Genomic DNA, 17,248 nt, shown 5'->3' on the forward strand with positions numbered 1-17,248 from the left:
TTATAGCAGTGAAGCTCAAGAATTGACAAACGGGATTGATAAATAATGGGAAATGCTTTCAACACCTTTAGTCATCAGGGAAAGCTGTTTTTAAGTTCCACCTTATCTCGGTGAGAATGGCTCTTTTCAAGAAAATAATGACATCAAATGCTGGCAAGTATGTGCAGAAAGAGGACTTCTTACCCACTAGCTGATAGGAATGTAGGTTTGTGAAGCCACTCTGAAAATGGTTATTTTTAAGATATATAGAGGGCACTGGACAAATGGCTCAGTGGTTAAGAGCATTGACTGCTTTTCTAGAGGTCCTGCGTTCAATTCCCAGCAACCACATGGCGGCTCACAGCCATCTGTAATGGGATCAGATGCCCTCTTCTGCTGTGTCTGAAGAGAATGGCAGTGTACTCATATACATAAAATAAATATAGAAAAAGAGAGAAGAGAGCTGACGCAGCAATGTCAGTCTTGGGTATTCACCCCAAAGGTTCTTAAGTCAGCTCAACATAGAGACAGATGTTCATCCATGACTGTTGGTTCACTAGTCACAGTAACCAGGAAATGAAATGATCTTAGGTATCCATCAACAGAAGGAGATGATATGGTATACGTGGAGGAATTTTATTCATCCATAAAGAAAAGTAAATCTTGATATTCACAGGAAAATCATCATGTTAATTGTTTTGTTTTTGCTTTTTTTTTTTTTTTGTTTTGTTTTTAAATTAAGACTGGGCTTCTTTGTGTAGCCCTGGCTGACCTGGAATTCGCTCTGAAGACCAGAGTGGCCTCACACTCACCTGTCCCTGTCTCCTGAGTGCTGGGATTGAAGGCATCTGCCACATGACCAGCGACCACAGGTTCCCCTTGTACGCAGAACCTGGATCAGCAGCTTAGTTGGCACAGTGCTTCTGTCATGCACAAGCCCTGGGTTCTGTCCCTGCAATCACACAAGCTAGGTGCGGTGTCACATTCCTGGTGTAGTCGGAGAAGAGGATCAGAAGTTCAAAACCATGTTCAGTTACTTCGTGAATTTAGGGCCAGCCTAGGATACATGAGACCATGTCTCAAAAATAAAACTAAGTAAGTAAAATGAATTTACAAAATGATGTATGTATGTGCGTGTGTGTGTGTGTATGTGTGCATGTGAGTATGTGAGTGTGTGTGTATGTGAGTGCATGTATGCATGTGTGTGTGCATGTGTGTGTCCATGTCCGTGTGTGTGTTGGTGTGCACCTACATACATTTAGTAAGACTGGGAAAAGGATCCAGGGACAAGAGGAAGAAATTTAAGGGAGCCTGGAATGAGGGGGTAATAGGATACCTGTGGCATGAGAGCAGATGTGGGGATGTCTCAGGGAAGGGAAGGAATTGGCCCTAGGGCACATGGGGCCACAGCAGAGAAAGAGGCATGGGAAGGGAGGGAACTAGAACAGAACAAACTGGTATGTGTGTACGTCTCCTGGCTGGTTTGGTGTGTCAGCTTGACACGAGCTGGAGTTATCACAGAGAAAGGAGCCTCCCTTGAGGAAATGCCTCCATAAGATCCAGTGAAAAGCGTTTTCTCAATTAGTGGTGGTGGTGGTGGGGGGGGTGTTGGCGGGAAGCATTCCTGGACTGGTGGTCCTGGGTTCTATAAGAGAGCAGGCTGAGCAAGCCAGGGGAAGCAAGGCAGTAACATCCTCCCATGGACTCTGCATCAGCTCCTGCTTCCTGACCTGCTTGAGTTTCAGTCCTGTCTTCCTTTGGTGATCAACAGCAGTGTGGAAGTGTAAGCTGAATCAACCCTTTCCTCCCCACCTTGCTTCTTGGTCCTGATGTTTTGTGCAGGAATACAAATGCTAAGTCACTATGGAAATGCCATGTGGACCCCATCAGTTTGCTAACTTAATAATTAAAAAAAAGAACACAGGTGGGCTGCATCTAATACACTGTTTATCATTAAGTGAACAGCTGAGATTTCTTGGAGCTAATAACATCCTGATAGTGTTTTAAAAGATATCACAGAGGGAGAGGGAGGGAGAGGATCAATGTATGTGTGTTGCATGTTGACTTTACAGTCTTGTACATGCAAAACATGCCTTCTTACCAATGAATAGCATCCCAACACTGCGGTTTTTTAAAATGAAAATCTAGAAAATGGCCTTTAAATGTAACATATATGGAGGATGATATCTGTGTGTCTCGCCCAGTGTAGTGCCCAAGTGTATGAACTGCCCCATTAAACACATAATGTGGAGACATAAATACTTGTACATAGAAAAAACTGCTATTCCTTATTTCCATTAACATGGTATATATTACTTTAATCTTTTGATATCTGCATCAGTAAAATAGTAATGTAGGAAAGAGAAACCAAATTCAGTGTTTTCTCTGGAGGATGGGGATGTACACCTGTGTTCAGAGCATCATCTCTGAATACTGTCGCTAGAGTGACTTTTGGTGTCCCTGGTCAGGGTGCAGGATGTTCGGTTTCCCCCTTAGGAAGTTAGGTCTGAAAAATGAAGTCTCCGAGTGTTGCTGCTTTAGATGTGACTTGGGTGGACCGTTTCAGATAATCTGAAAGCTCACTCACTAGTGTGTACTTTGTAAAGAATACTGTCTTCCTTCTTCCTAAAATCTAGGAGGAAAAAAAAATCCAGAAACAACTTCCTCTACTCTCCATGTGTATGCATGCAGTACAGGAACTGAATTTGTAGTTTAATTTATGTATTCATGTGATCGGTAGCTGCCTGGTAGAGGAACATTTATGGGGTCTCTTGCTTACCTTGCCCTGGTAGCAATTCTGTTTCCTCAGCCTAGGTACTGTGTGCTACTCTATGCTAACCCACTTGAAGCTGAAGTCGTGATGTTTAATAAATTAATGTTTTTGTTCACCCGGGATTGAGCAGATAGTTACTAAGTGGCACTGCTAAGTGTCACACCCTCTTGTCGCTGCTGAGAGTTTGGTGGCGCACAAAAGGAAGGGGACTCATGTGTGGGGTAAACACCCCAGATCAGCAGATGGTCATGCAAGTAAATGGTTAATTTGTATCTTATGTTTTTATAATAATCACTTTAGAACTTTAGATTCCCACTCTGGAGGGATGTGGGATAAGGTGAGCTGGGGTATCAGAGAACTAGATGAAAGGTTGCCATTATTTAAAACAGAATATCAGGATGGGGGAATGCTTTGCTCTTTGTTCTTTTACGGAGATGGATGTGACTTTCTGATGATGGCGATGGCTTCCCTGTCCTTCCCATTGTTCATTTTCAGCAGGGACACCATCAAAGAAAGTAGCTTACAAGAGAAGCTGTTGAAAGAAGGCAAGGCATTCAGGCCTTCCTCGAAGTACAAGGGGAAAGCAGCTGTCACCTTGAGACTTCATGCCCTCAGTAGGCATGGTGGAATTCCTAATCCTTACCAGCAGCCATCGTTGGCTGTTCCCAGCTCTCCCTAAACTAGGTCTTCTTGCCAGCCTGTGCTCAGGGCATGGTGCCCTTCTCACTGTTGCTTCTGCTGGCTTTGTTCCTGGCAGCCATTCTGGGACTGCTCAAGTTGTCAAGGAAGCCAGAGCTTCACGTACAAATTTCTTCACTCTCAGAAAAGACATGCATGGGTGTCAAACCCTACTTGAACCCTTCCTTGGGCAGGTAGGGTCGTAGTTCAGTAGGTGAAGTGATTGCTGCCTGTGTGCAGAGACTGGAGATTGGCTTCCTAGCACCCGTGTAAAAGTAGGACCTGCTATGCCCATAACCCCAGTGCTGGTGAGGCAGACATAGCCGGAACCCTGGAGCTCACTGGCTAGCAGAATCTGTGAGCTGTGGGTTCCGTGAGATCATGCATTTTATCTTTCTGGACCTGGCTTATTTTACACAACCCAGTTCTAGCAATGTTGTTTCCGGATAAAATGACTTCTTTCTTTCTTAAAGCTGTGTGGCAGTCCAGCCACCTTTTCTGCATCCACTCATCAGTTGGTGGGTACTTTGGCTGTTTTCATTTTCTGGCTCTTAGGGAGTGGCCTCGACCTTTAATCCCAGTACTTGGGAGGCAGAGGCAGGCGGATTTCTGAGTTCGAGGCCAGCCTGGTCTACAAAGTGAGTTCCAGGGCAGCCAGGGCTATACAGAGAAAACCTGTCTCTAAAAACACAAAAAAACAAAAAACAAACCCCCCCTCCCAAAAAAAAGGAGTAGCCTCCTAATAAACATGGGGGTCACGTCTCCTTCCATACAGATCTTACTTTCTCTGGCTGTGTGCCCAGGAGTGGGGTTTCTGGGTGATAGGTTAGCTCTGATTTTAATGTTTTAAGGAATCTCTATTCTGTCTTGCATAGTGACTATGTTAATTTGAGGTGACACTGACATCATACAAGGGTTTTGTTTCCTCCACATCCTTGCCAACTCGTGTCATCTTTTAGACAGTCGTGTTGATGAGTTCGGAGGACACATACATCTCGGCTGCCAGCTGCTCCGTATCTCTCATGTGGGCCTGGCATGGTCAGGCACTCAAAAAAATAGTTGTTGAGGGAAGGAAACCGTTCCTGTGTCTCAGTCTGAGCCTGGGTCAAGATGAAGCATGCTCCATGCTACAGAGATCAGATTTATGCTTTGAAATGAGGCGAATGTCCACACAGCTCCTCCTGCCTCTCTGTGCCTTCTGTCTCCCTAGCTACACCCCACATAGCTTACTGAGCCTTGGAGATTGGCTATGCGGCCACAACAAAACAAAACAAAACAAAAAACAAAACAAAACAGGGGGGAATTAGAAAATACCGAAATCAGACTATCATTAGATAGTAATACTGCATCAGGTTACCAAGTCTCCTGATTTCTCTATTTTCTTGCCTCCCCTATTTCAGAAGCTATAAGACTTATATAGATATAAGAGTCCCTTTATTATGCGTTTGAAACCATCTAGGCTTTTGCTTCGTTGAACGAGATAAGTATGTTACCCCGATATTGAGATCAGACCTTCTGATGTGGAAATTGCCTCCAAAGATAAGTCAGGTTATTAAATTAGCACTCTCTGAATCCCTGCCCTTGCAGACTTCCCATTTGCACAAGGACATTTAGCTCATGTATAAGAACACTGGAGATGCTGCCTGCTGTCCACCATGGTGTTTAAAGCTATCAGTCTCTTTCTTTTTGCTCTACCTGTTGTACAGAATCTCAAATTGGCATTTAGGCTTAGCTAGATGTGGACCATATTTTGACCTGTGGTCATAAACACATATATGGGTCAGGGATCAAGACATACTACGCCACATGTGTGTTGATGGTGATGAATGGGGTTCCACCAAGCTTAAGGCTGACTCTAAATTCTCTGGCCAGAATTCCAGCCTGGCTTTATGTAAGTTTTTTTTTTTTTTCCCCCTGCTGTTTGAGTACAAATAAACTTTCATGGCAAGTGCCCAGACAATGTGAGCATTTGGATAATTCTTCAAATTGTAATGAAAGAAAAACCCACTGGACAGAGGAGAGGAAAGCAAGGACAGCCGCTACCACCTCTACCTGCTTGGGAGGTCCTGACAAGCACACCGTGTGTGTGTGTGTGTGTGTGTGTGTGTGTGTGTGTGTGTGTGTGTGTGAATAAAACCTCACACTGAGCATGCTCAGGAAAGTAATGCTTAACTCAGCAAGCTCAGGAAGGCCACCCCTATACACATATGTATAGCTCCCTTGACTAGAACCGTCCTGTTTTCTGAGTTCCAGAGCACTCACTACTGGTAGGAATGGCTTCAGGGGGTAAAGCATGTCCTGCTCTTCTGTCTTGGCCATGCTTAGTTTTGTTGTGTGCTTACCAACACAGGAGCCCACTGGGTTTAGTTCCAATAGTAAACACATTGAAGAGAGGCTTCAAATGCTGTTAAGAGTCCACAGGAAAATGATGCTTGTCTCAAAAAAAGGCCTCAGCCAAGGGAATAACTTGATCCAGACATTGAATACCGTGCCTTCAAGACCTCAAGTCTGTTGGACTCTTTGAGGCTGAAATCCAGTGGAGAGTGACTATCTGTTGGCAGTGAGCAAGCTACATCCTATGCTGTTTGGAAGCAGCTTGTCTTAGAGTCCAGATCAATAGTTACTTCTGCATCCAGTCTCTGTGTCTAATCAACTCAAGTCTGAAGACAGTCATTGGACTTGGCATGCTAGATAGCCTGCTCTAAGTATCAAAAGTTTGTAGATGGGTGTAAGATGGCTCGGTAGATAAAGTCACTTGCCACCAAGGCACTGACGACCTTAGTTCAGTGGTGCAAAGGGAACTGTTTCCTATTGTCTTCTGACCTCCACAGGTGACTACAGAGTTCACCCATGCAGATACAAATAAATAAATGAATAATACCCATGAAAGTTTTTTTTTTAAAATAAAGCAGACATTGTAGGTGCTGGTTGCATACCAGGTGTTTCTTCAGCAGACAAGTTACAGTGTTCAAGAAAAACAGAAAGCAAAACTTCTGACTCAGCACTAATGCTGGCCACAGGCTTTAGCCACCAGGGCCAGTGTCATCAGTGGGTGCCAGGCCTTCCCTGCGGGTTTATGAATAAGGCCCATCTTTAGGTTTTTATTCTCAGAACCACTTTGTATGGGGTTTCTGAGCTAGACCTGGTTTTATACAATGGAGCAGTCCCATGCCAGTGTCTTCTGTACACATTCGTATTGCGTGTTGCTCTGTTGCTGGGGAGTAGTGTATCAGTAAAGGCGTCTGAGCCTGGAGTTTTCCCTGTGGGAGTACCCTACCTTATCAGCATCAACATGCTTAAAAAATATGAGTAGATTCCATTTCTCCCTGTCAGTTCCAGGAATTCATCTTGCAAGGAATATATCTCTTTCATATAAACTGGGGTTTCTTGGCATCCACTGCGTACCAGTTAAGAATACATCATTGTCATCTGTTTTCCATTTGTAGGGTTTAGGGATCATCTTCTCTTTGCTGATAGTCTTTATCTTTTCTTTACTTTTTTTTCCCCCTTAATAAAAGAACAATCAAGCCCATGACTGTTCCCAACATGATCTTGGAGTTAGAGCTTGTCAGCCCAGCACCAGCCTTCTCATGTTAGGCCCTGCCCATGGGGCTGTTTGAGATTGGAGGGGGCCCTGTGTGGCAGCTTGAGACTCCAAGTCAGAGAGATATCTGAGAAAACAACAAGAGTGAGAGGTGGGGGAAGACACCTTTGCTTTGGCTCAAAGTTTCCACTCATGGTCACCTTGCCCTGGTGCGCTCTGGCCTGTAATAAGGCAGAGTTTCATGGTAGAAGCTGTGGAACAACGCTCTTACCATCAAGGTGGTCCTGAGGCCAATGGAGGAATCCAGAAAGAGGTCCAGAGAAGATAAAAACCCAACGACATCCTTAATGACCTACTCCTTCCTAAGTTTCCTACGGGCTTCCAAACCCCACCATCAATGGGGATCAAGACTTCAACGTATGAGTATGCTGAGGCCATTTCATATCCAAACCATCATTCTTTTACTGCCCAAGTCATCTTTTTCTCTTTCTGCATTTGCAGCTCTTCATGTGTGTGTGTCTGTCTGTCTGTGTGTGTGTGTGTGTGTGTGTGTCTCTTCTGGTCTTATCTTGGTGCTGCTTACTCTCCCATGACTGTTCTGCCAGTCTCCATTGACCTTGTAACACCTGCTACATGTAGGTGACACGGAGGTCGACTGCGCTTTATTGAGTGCGATCATCCCAGCATCCTTAGAATTGGTATTTAAGTGGTACAGTTAGTCTACACTTTGACTTCCACTGTGTGGTGCCTGTATCTTTACAGTTACAGTGTATTTCCTGTGGACTGTGGATGTGTGTAGTGTCTGTGATGTTATGGTTACAGTGTATTTCCTGTGGCCTGTGGATGCAGCTGGTGTCTGTGTTTTATAGTTACAGTGTGTTCCCCGTGGGTGATAGATTGGTGTGGTGCCTGTGACTTTACAGTTACATTGTATTTTCCCGTGGGTGGTAGATGTAGCTGGTATCTGTGTTTTATAGTTACAGTGTGTTTCCTGCTGATGGTAGCTGTGTGTGGTGCCTGGGTCTTTCTAGTTATAGTGTGTTTCCTGTGGGTGGTGGATATGTGTAACTCTAGTTGCCCACTATTTCCTCTTCACATTTCCCCCCATATTTTCTGGCCTTCTTTTGGATTCTTGAAAATATATTTTTTTTTAATTCATTTTTGTTTTTGTCTTGTCTTTCATGATACATCTCTTTGTTCAGTGCTTTTATACTTTACACTACCAGACTTCAACTCTACGTAACATTTTCACGGACCGTGTAAGAACCTGATGCCTTGGTGATTTTGCTTTCTCCATCCTGAACTGCTGGCTGCCATTGCCACACAATGCACTTGCAGCATCCGTCACACGCTGTATGATAATATTGTTGCTATTCTTGTTTTAAGTCACTGTTTAGAGAAATAAAAAGCAAGAAAACAGTTTCTTTTTGTGTTCCCTGCCCCGCACCCCCCCCCCCCCCAAAGCTTTGATTCTCTGGTATTACTCCAAGTTTCCATTGAGTATCATTTTGCCAGAACTTAAATTCTCTCCAACACTTTTTAAAGGGCAGAGTGGCTGCCTGTGTGTCCTCTGTGCTCCTGGGTATGTCTAAGACATTATTTATCTAGTTTTTGTTTTCCAAGAAAATACTCTACTGGATATAGAATTAGAGGCTAAGTATTTTTTTTCTTTCAGCCCTCTAGCGATGCTCTTTTCCTGCCTTTGGCTGTAGCTTCTTCTGATGTTGCTTTATGCTCCCTCTTTCCTAGTCCTTATGGGCATAGTTTCTCCGTCTCTACTCTGTTACTTCTGGGATTTGTTCTTGACTTGCTTTTCAGTGAGGGTATCATGGCACGAGACTTTGGTTTTCTTTTCCTTGTCTTTTCTTGGAGTTCACCAAGTTTCTTCAAGCGGTGATTTATCATTTCCAACAGATTTGGGGTGGGGGATTTCAACCTCTATTTTTTAAAATTGGTTTCCTTCCCCCAGGTCCTATCTAGGACTCCATTAACTGGCCTGTTAGATTACTCTTTGTCCCACAGGTCACCGGGAAACTCTTCAATTCCTGCACCCCCTTCCCCAACCTTGTCTGTTCCAGTTTTTTTTTTTTTTTTCATATTGTTTAGTCTTCAAATTTATTGGACTCTTGTTTTGTGACTATTCATGGACTGATAAGCCTGTCTAATATATTCTTCATTTCAGACACATCTTTCATCTCCAGAGAGTCTCAAGGTTCCTGTCTTCCATCTGTCCCTTCATGTGTTTCCTTTTAGGCGTTTTCGTAATCTGAGCATGTTTACACTTGGGCTTCCATTTGCTGGTGTGTGAGGTCCTCCATCCAGCTGTGTCTAAATCCCTGTGCCCGTCCTTCCTTCCTTTCCTTGTATGGGAGTTACGTTTGCTTGAATGCTGGGCTTGTGTTCGTCTTGTTGCTGTTTAGTGCAAGATAAGTGAAGGTTTTGTTTTATTTCCATTAAAATGTTTAGGGCCGACCTAGAGTAGCCTTTCAGAAATGACTGAGCTTCACCAAAGTAGACTTCTGAGGTCGTGACCTAAAAGCCCCAGTCTCTCTGACAAAGACTTTCTATTCCAACTGGACAAGGCTCACATGTCAGCCAGGCAAAGGGGACTTGGGGGATTGTTTAACTTATAGAAACTCATTTGTTTTTTGTCAGACTCCATAAAGTTGACCCTGAACACTGTGACCTGATATTCAGCCTCAAACCCAAGGAAATGCCTTGTGGATTCTTGAGCTCTTTGTCTGCCTCCCTCCTTCCTGTCTGGGACTTGGTGCTTTCCCTCGCAGATTCTTTCTGCCTGAGCTTCCCAGAATGCCATTCTGTGCCCCCAGCTGGAGGAGACCACAGTGCTCTTGAGTTTGGTCTCCCTCTGTAGTCGGAGCCTCCTGTCAGACAGAGAGAAAGCTGGGATTAACTCCCAGAAAGCCCTGCTTGGTCCCTCGTCTTTGGACCGTATCCGGTACTTCCTGTGTCTAATATCTGTAAACAGTTTCTTAGACTTAATCTGGTTTCCTAGTTGTTTATAGTTGAAGGGACAATATCATCAGTTTATGAGGACATGCTAAGAGTCTTCTAGACATTAAGGCACCCTTGGAGACTCTCTACAGAATAGTACAGGAGATTGCTGAGTGCAGGATCAGCTGTACTGAGATTGATCCCAGGACTGAGGAGCACATCCCAGACAGGTAAGGGGTGTGCCAGTTGAGAGGTAAGGGGCGATTTGGGACTCTCACTCTTTCTGAAACCCTTCCTAAGTCATCTTTCATGTATCAAGTATGTGGCTCGGGGGCAGCTTATGTGTTCAGACTCTTCCAGGTATAAGAAGGAATTCCCTATTGTACGGGTTTAAACAACTCTGTCCATTCAAATGTGTTCTGTTTGATTTTGTTTCTCTAAATCTGAGCTGTCGATTGGGGAATTTCTAAAAGTACTACGTTAAGGGGCTGGCATTTATGATTTATTTAATTATTGCCACGACCTAACAAGGTGGTCATTTTCATTCATGATGAAGGCACAGTTCAGAGAGATTGAGAAGTTTGTCTGAGCTCATACAGCTGGAAGTTGACTTAAACCCATGCCCTTCTCACTTGGTGCTTAGCATTCTGCTTTTGAGACAACGTTGAATGTATCCCAGGCTGGCCGCCAGTTCACTTTCTAGTGGAGGATGCTCTTCTGGTCCTCTTGCCTCTGCCTCCGCCTCCCAGGTGCACTTCCTTACAGACATGCTCCAGGAAGGCTCATTTTCCGTGGTACTGAGGGTGAAACCCAGGGCTCATGACTACTAAGCAAGCGCTCTTCCAACTGAGCCACATCCTCAACCTGTGTACTTGGCAAGTTTAATATCAGGCTGTATGTGCCTCCCTTGTTACCTGCTACCTTTGTGCCACAGTGATTTCCGTCTGTCTTCGTAGCATTTGAATCAGTTGTAAACTATGAAGGTTAACCTACCAATCTGTGTCTTCTGAGCACAGCCGAGCCTCCCTGCAGCAAGTTAGGATGGAGAAAAAGAGCGAGAGATACCGCCTCTGTTACTTGCCTTAAAAAAGAAATAGTCCTGCCCTCTTGGAATATATGTAACAATCAAAATACTCCTTGTGGAGATGAACCCCGCCGTGTGACTTTGTTTTCCCTGTTTTATTCCTTATAGGTTAGTTATTGGAGCCAGCTCGTAGGAAAGTTTTACCCACTATAAGGCAGCACACAAGAACGAGGAAAACCATTTTTTATTGTGATGTGTGTGTACTTGGGATCTGCGGATGGCAGGCACAGTTCTGTGGTATTTGTTCCTTTATTGTCAGACCTATAAATTCTCTTCTCCTACAAGACAGATCTTTATATGTCCTGTAGAAGACATTTATTTAATACTAGCAATGTTAGATGTTCCCCAGTTATTGATAAATTGCATTGAAGTGAGACTTGCATAACAACAAAAACAGCCTACCAGAGCCTTGGCCGGCTCCCCGACTTTATCTTTTTATTCACCAATCAAATACGGTGGGTGCAGGTCTTGGTTAAGTGTGCCAGGAAGGGGGCAGTAAAGGATTTCTACTGCAGCTACCTGGCCACAGAGCAGCATACCAGGGGAGGAATGCCAGAGCTTCTGGATGCTTCGAAGAGCTGCAGCCTCCCCTCCCCCAGCTCCAGGCTGAAGTTGCTGTTCTGGAAAAGGCAGAGTTGGTGCCTTGATCACCTCCTGGAGCTGAATCCACAAACCCTGTGCACTTTCCAGGCTGGAAGCTAAATGCAAGCTGAGAACCCCAGCAACTGCTAAAAATCCATTTCAGAACTCCTTAGAGTCTGTAGTCAGGCAATTAGAAATGCCTCCAGCGTTTGCAGTTCTGAGCAAGAGGAGAAACTAGAGGAAGAAAAGGGGGAATCCTTTCTTTGAAAAGTGAGGTCATAGAGACAGACAGGTGAGAGCAGTTCCTTGTGGATGCAGAGATTTTTCTGTGGCTCCTTTCTGTCTGCAGAGGATGCAGTGGTCTTCTCACACATGACCCAGGTGCTTGCCCTTCCACAGAGGTGAAGCCCTGGCTTCAGTGGAATCTGGTGTTATTTCACCACCTTCCTCTGTTCTTTGGAGACTTTACCATGCTAAATCTGTAGGAGGTTTACGGATAAGATCGGACTGGTTCTATTTGGGAACTGAAATGACGTCATTCAGAGTCAGCAATTCTAAATATTTATTTTCCACTATTACCACTTACAAGGACAGCTTAATGGGATTGGTCTCATTTTACATTAAAAAGCAGGAGCCTGAAGAGTCCAGGGGAAAAGAGTGGGCCAGGGAAGTTCTCTTCCTGAAGGGAACAGAGAGACCTCCCGAGAAGTAGGGAACAGTGTACCACGTGACCTTTTGATGTGAGCACTGTGAAGAGTCTGATCTCAGTCTCTACATGAAGTGAACAAATACCTAATGAAACCACTTTCTTTCTTACACGTGGATTCATGAATAACGATCAAGGAATTTGTCTGCTGTGACCTCGTGGCAGGCAGTAAAGAGAAAACCTAAACTGTGGATTGTTTCATATGCTATCTTCTCCCTCAGCAAGCTTATATCAAACATTAGTAAGTGGGTCATAAGAGCCGCAAGGGGAGCCGGGTATGGTGAGGTGCACGCCTTTAATCCCAGCACTCGGGAGCCAGAGGCAGGCAGATTTCTGAGTTCGAGGCCAGCCTGGTCTACAAAGTGAGTTCCAGGACAGTCAAAGCTACACAGAGAAACCCTGTCTCGAAAAAACCAAAACAAAACAAAACAAAAAAAAAAAACAAAAAAAAACCCCAAAAAATAGAGTGGCAAGGGACCCAAGTCTTTATTCTTCATGTCAGGGTAATACTCTTATATATATATATATATATATATATATATATATATATATTTTTTTTTTTTTTTTTTCAGTGAGTCTCCTGACACCCTCTCCGGGGTATACAGGGTTCAAGAGAACAAGCTTAGAGGTTTAACAGAAGCAGGCGTGAGAAACTCGAAGGTCAAGTTTTCTTCAGTGAGTTAACGTCTTTCTCCTGAGCGTTGCACCGATGAAGGCCCCGTGTATATTCTTCACTTGACTCCCCAGAACAGCAGTCCTGAGTGTGGGTGGATCTGGGAAGCATGATATACTGAGTAAGAGGACTCCTGCTCAGAAAGACACAAACTGCACAGTCCCCCTCACACATTGACCCTGTTGTATGTTGTGTGCATGTGTGCATGTGTGTACGTGTACACTCATGTGGAGAGAGCCTCACAGACACTAGGAAGGAGACCAACGCAGGACAGCAGGAGGTGATCAAAAAGGATGGGGGTGGACACAGGACACAGAGGAAAGGAGACGGAAAGGGGGCAGGTCATAAGGGGTCAGAGGTGAGGGGGGAGATGCGCATGTGGGAAGGAGAATCACTAAAATGCACTTTGTTTAAAAATCTCAATGAGATCTAAACCTTCGCACTAATTTAAATCATAAAAATAAAAGTGAATGTATAGCTCTGATTTTGAGGTTGTTTTCAAAAGCTTTTCCTCCCATGCCCCCTGGGATTTCCTCCGTGGAAGTGGCTGTGTGCACACACTACTGTGGCGTGGTGCCTGTGTGCCTCATATCCCATACATATTCCAGACGTCTGAGATCTACTCTTAAGATTTTAGAGCTCAAAAAAAAATTTTTTTTAAAGACTTTGGGTCATTTACACATCCCCGATCAGAACATCTGAAACTGGAAGCCCCGACTTGAAGGGATGCTCTAAAGATTCCAGTTTGGGGGAGCCATTCAGATTTGGGGTTTCAGACAGATGCTCAGCCTGAACTCATGTCAATCAGGCTTAAGTGTCAGTCAAACACTGTGCCAGGTTTTGTCAGGAATGACGCACTTATCGTCTCATTCACTTAACTGATTTCTTTTCCACTCACTGACATGTATTTAGTGATGTTAGGTGCCAAGAACAGTTCATGGCACTGGAACTGTTGAGCTGGAGAGCAAGTGAGTTTTCTACCTCTCCTTAAATCTTCATGCTCATGGGGCAGTTGTGTAGCATGCAAACAAAAATACCATTTTTAATTAAAATCATTTTCTCCTGTGCTGGGAATTGAACCCGAGTTCCAGAGCAAGCTAGACAAGTGCCCTACCACTTAGCTACAGCTCTAACCTGTAATTTTTGAGAGGAAGTATGTTGGCTTTTAAAAATCTAGCTCCTGCTGTCTGATAAGTCTGTAATAGTTAGGAAGTATCATGCTGCGATTACAGGATGGTCGTGTGTGTGTGTGTGTGTTGTGTGAGTACGTGTGTGTGTGTTGTGTGAGTACATGTGTGTGTGTTGTGTGAGTACATGTGTGTGTGTTGTGTGAGTATATGTGTGTTGTGTGAGTACGTGTATGTGTATTGTGTGAGTATATGTGTGTGTGTGTTGTGTGAGTATATATGTGTGTGTTGTGTATGTGTGTGTGTTGTGTAAGTATATATGTGTGTGTGTACGTTGTGTGAACATATATATGTGTATGTGAGTGTATATGTGCATGTGTGTGTGTGCTTGTGTTTTGTAATCATATATGTGAGTGTCTATGTGCATATGTGTGAGTGTCTATGTGCATATGTGTGAGTTGTGTGAGCATATATATGAGTATGTGAGTGTAATTGAGTGTGTATGTGTGTGTGTGTGTGTGTTGCTGAGGATAGAACATGGCTTTCTGCACGCCAAGCTAGGTTTTCCACTGATCTGACTTTCAGATGAGCCTAAGCATGAGACCTTTTACATTCACTGCTCCCACTTCTCACAGTGACTTTGCAAAGTAAGCGTTATTAGTCCCATGAACTCAGATGAACAACTTTGAGGTCCAGAAGAGACTGAATTGTGTCAAGATCTTAGAAGCTTTCAGTGGCAAATCCCTCTGCAATCAAACCCTTACCTTCTGACCATAGGCGCAGTTTGTGTCTGCATTATGGCTCGGCACATATTGAATTAATCAGCCACAAATTCTTTTCCCTTCTACATTTCACATTAAAAGTCTGAAGAGAGAAACGCTTCTATATCACAAGAGATCTAGCTTTTGCCTCCGACTCTTACAGAACTTTTAATAGAGCCCGTGTCTACTTAGGGAAGGCATGACTCTAGATCTCAGCCTTCACCCACTGCCACGCTTCTCCAGGTCAGCCTTCCTACTGCTAATTGCACTTTGAAAGTAAGTCTTCCTTGGGGAAATGGATGGAAGTTTGAGCTCAGACACAAACAGGAAGACGGTGAGGCAGCTTTTGTCCGGCAAGCACAACCTCCTTAAATAGCTGAAGCAAGAAGGGAGTAAGTTGTCCACAGAGCCCAGAAACTCTACTGCCCTTTGTTCCTAGGCCACAGGGCCCAGCCGTGCTTGCTTGTCCTCTGGGGACAGGGCAGCACTTGGTGGTGTGTGGAGAAGGCTGGCTGGAGATGGCTCCCCTGCCTCCAGGTCCTGAGAGCACGGCATGGTAGAGCTGTACTGTGCCTCTCTCAGAGTGTTGTCGACGAGCTTTTTTGCCCTGCTGACCGGTAAGTCTTGATGCTTCTTCCAGTATCAACTCTGGCTTTGGATTCCTTTCTGAGGCTTTAAAAGATGGAGCAGATTGGCTGCCAGGGCCGTTTGTGAAGTCCAGTTTCCAGTGGATGCTTTGGTGGCTCTGAAGATAATCATCTTGGTCGTTTATGGGTACACAGTGTGATGATTGTAAGTCGTGATCTTTTCAGTCCCTTAAAGCAGGTTGTTTTAAAATTTGATGGTATTAATGTGAGCTGCTAATATTCGGTATAGAAAGAAACAAGGTAAATCTTGTTACTAATATGAAAGACTGGTTTCTAATAGATGTCTTAGCAGTGAATGTCCTGAAGGCTCTCTGTTGCAATTCCGGGGGTTTGAGGTGAGTGGCTTGAAACAATCTAATCCAATCTTTCCAGGTAGCTAATTTTAGTAACATTTACTGAAGTAGACTTGGGCCAGGTGTTCCACCCGGGTGGAAACACTTTTCTTCTCTAGTCAGGGTAACAAGCCTTTCAGCTTGATTTCAGTTCTGGGACAAAGGACATCACCATCCAGGAGTGGCCTTTGCTCTTGTCCCACAGAAGGTGGGTGGGTAGGACCTTCATTCTGTACTGCTCCACAGGGTAGCCTTCTGCCCTGGGGTTTGGGGACTTGGAGTTTGGACGATTCATATCTGTTCCTTGCATCTGCCCTTCCTTTCTCTGGTCTCTTTCTTGCTTCCTATGTGCAGGCTCCTCCAGATGAATTAGCACCCACGTTTACTGTGTCGTGAAACCCAGGCCTAATGAGCGTAATTGCAGGGGCTTTAGATGCAGAAACACAACCGCTGGCTCTTCTCAGCAAACCTTCCCTGGTCCTGTCTGCACTGTTGTATAGGAGGACACAGGGGCCAGGGGAGGCAGGACAGCTTGGGGTTTGAATTGCATTTCCTTTAAATTACTTTTAAGTCCTGTGATGGAGTGGGTTTTTTGTTGTTGTTGTTGTTGTTGTTGTTGTTGTTGTTTTGTTTTTTAACTTAAATACACTATCTTTATATTTTAAGTTCTGCATCCACAGTTACTTTGTTTTAAAATTGTTCTAACTTTTGCATTTGGTAATCCAAAAGTAAAGATCACTTGGACCAGACCACATTTTCTTTTTGGAGTCTCTGGGAGACTCCAGAAAGTCTCCCCCCCACCTTGATGAAATGTTGCTTATTTTATAATGTATGCACTAGTGAGTGGTTACAACTTTTATCTTGGATTTCAGTCATAAACAAAAGCAACTGAGAATTACAGACCCAGGGTGCCATAAACATTTCCAGCACAAAGCCTAGGGTGGGACTATTAGCTTGACTCCCTCATTTTTGAAAATAATGACTAGCTTTATAAATTCATTAAATTTAATGATTAAAATAATTAAAAAAAATGACTCGTGCCCCAGTGGGCATCTCCTAACAGGAGCCCTTCCTTAAGTCTTTAAGCAATAATGAATTCGATTCACTTGTGTTCTTTCTCACAGCCGGGGTTCCGTGTATAATTACCACTGCCTTCCAGCTGCTACCTTTGGACAGGTGTCTGTCTTCTACAGACAAAATTTCGTAAAGGCCTCTGCTAAACTGCAGGCTAAAGATTCATTAACTAGCAGTTGAACTAATCCAAAGCAAAATATGACTAATGTTTAGATTTGGGAATGTAAACAAAGGACTTTGTATGATCATAAAGGAAGAGAAGCATGGGGGTGGGGCAGGACCACACTTAGTCACTTGGGGCGGGGGCATCTTTTACAGATAAGGGACTCCAAA

General features: G+C 44.1%; 1 protein-coding gene across 2 annotated transcripts in view; it reads left to right on the forward strand.

The window, feature by feature from the left end:
* The window catches only part of Arhgap28 (Rho GTPase activating protein 28), a 162,420-nt gene that overhangs the window by 36,833 nt on the left and 108,339 nt on the right, over positions 1–17,248 (forward strand). The window contains exon 1 of one of the 2 annotated variants that reach the window (XM_029470857.2): positions 10,105–10,159. The exons of the other annotated variant lie outside the window; for it this stretch is intronic. The gene's annotated coding sequence lies outside the window, so the exon portion shown is untranslated. Of the gene's footprint in view, positions 1–10,104; positions 10,160–17,248 lie in introns of those variants that run through there. 2 annotated transcript variants of the gene reach the window in all.

The sequence above is a fragment of the Mus caroli genome, unplaced genomic scaffold (assembly GCF_978045245.1).
Source record: "Mus caroli unplaced genomic scaffold, Mus_caroli_1 scaffold_18, whole genome shotgun sequence".
NCBI lineage: Eukaryota > Metazoa > Chordata > Mammalia > Rodentia > Muridae > Mus > Mus caroli.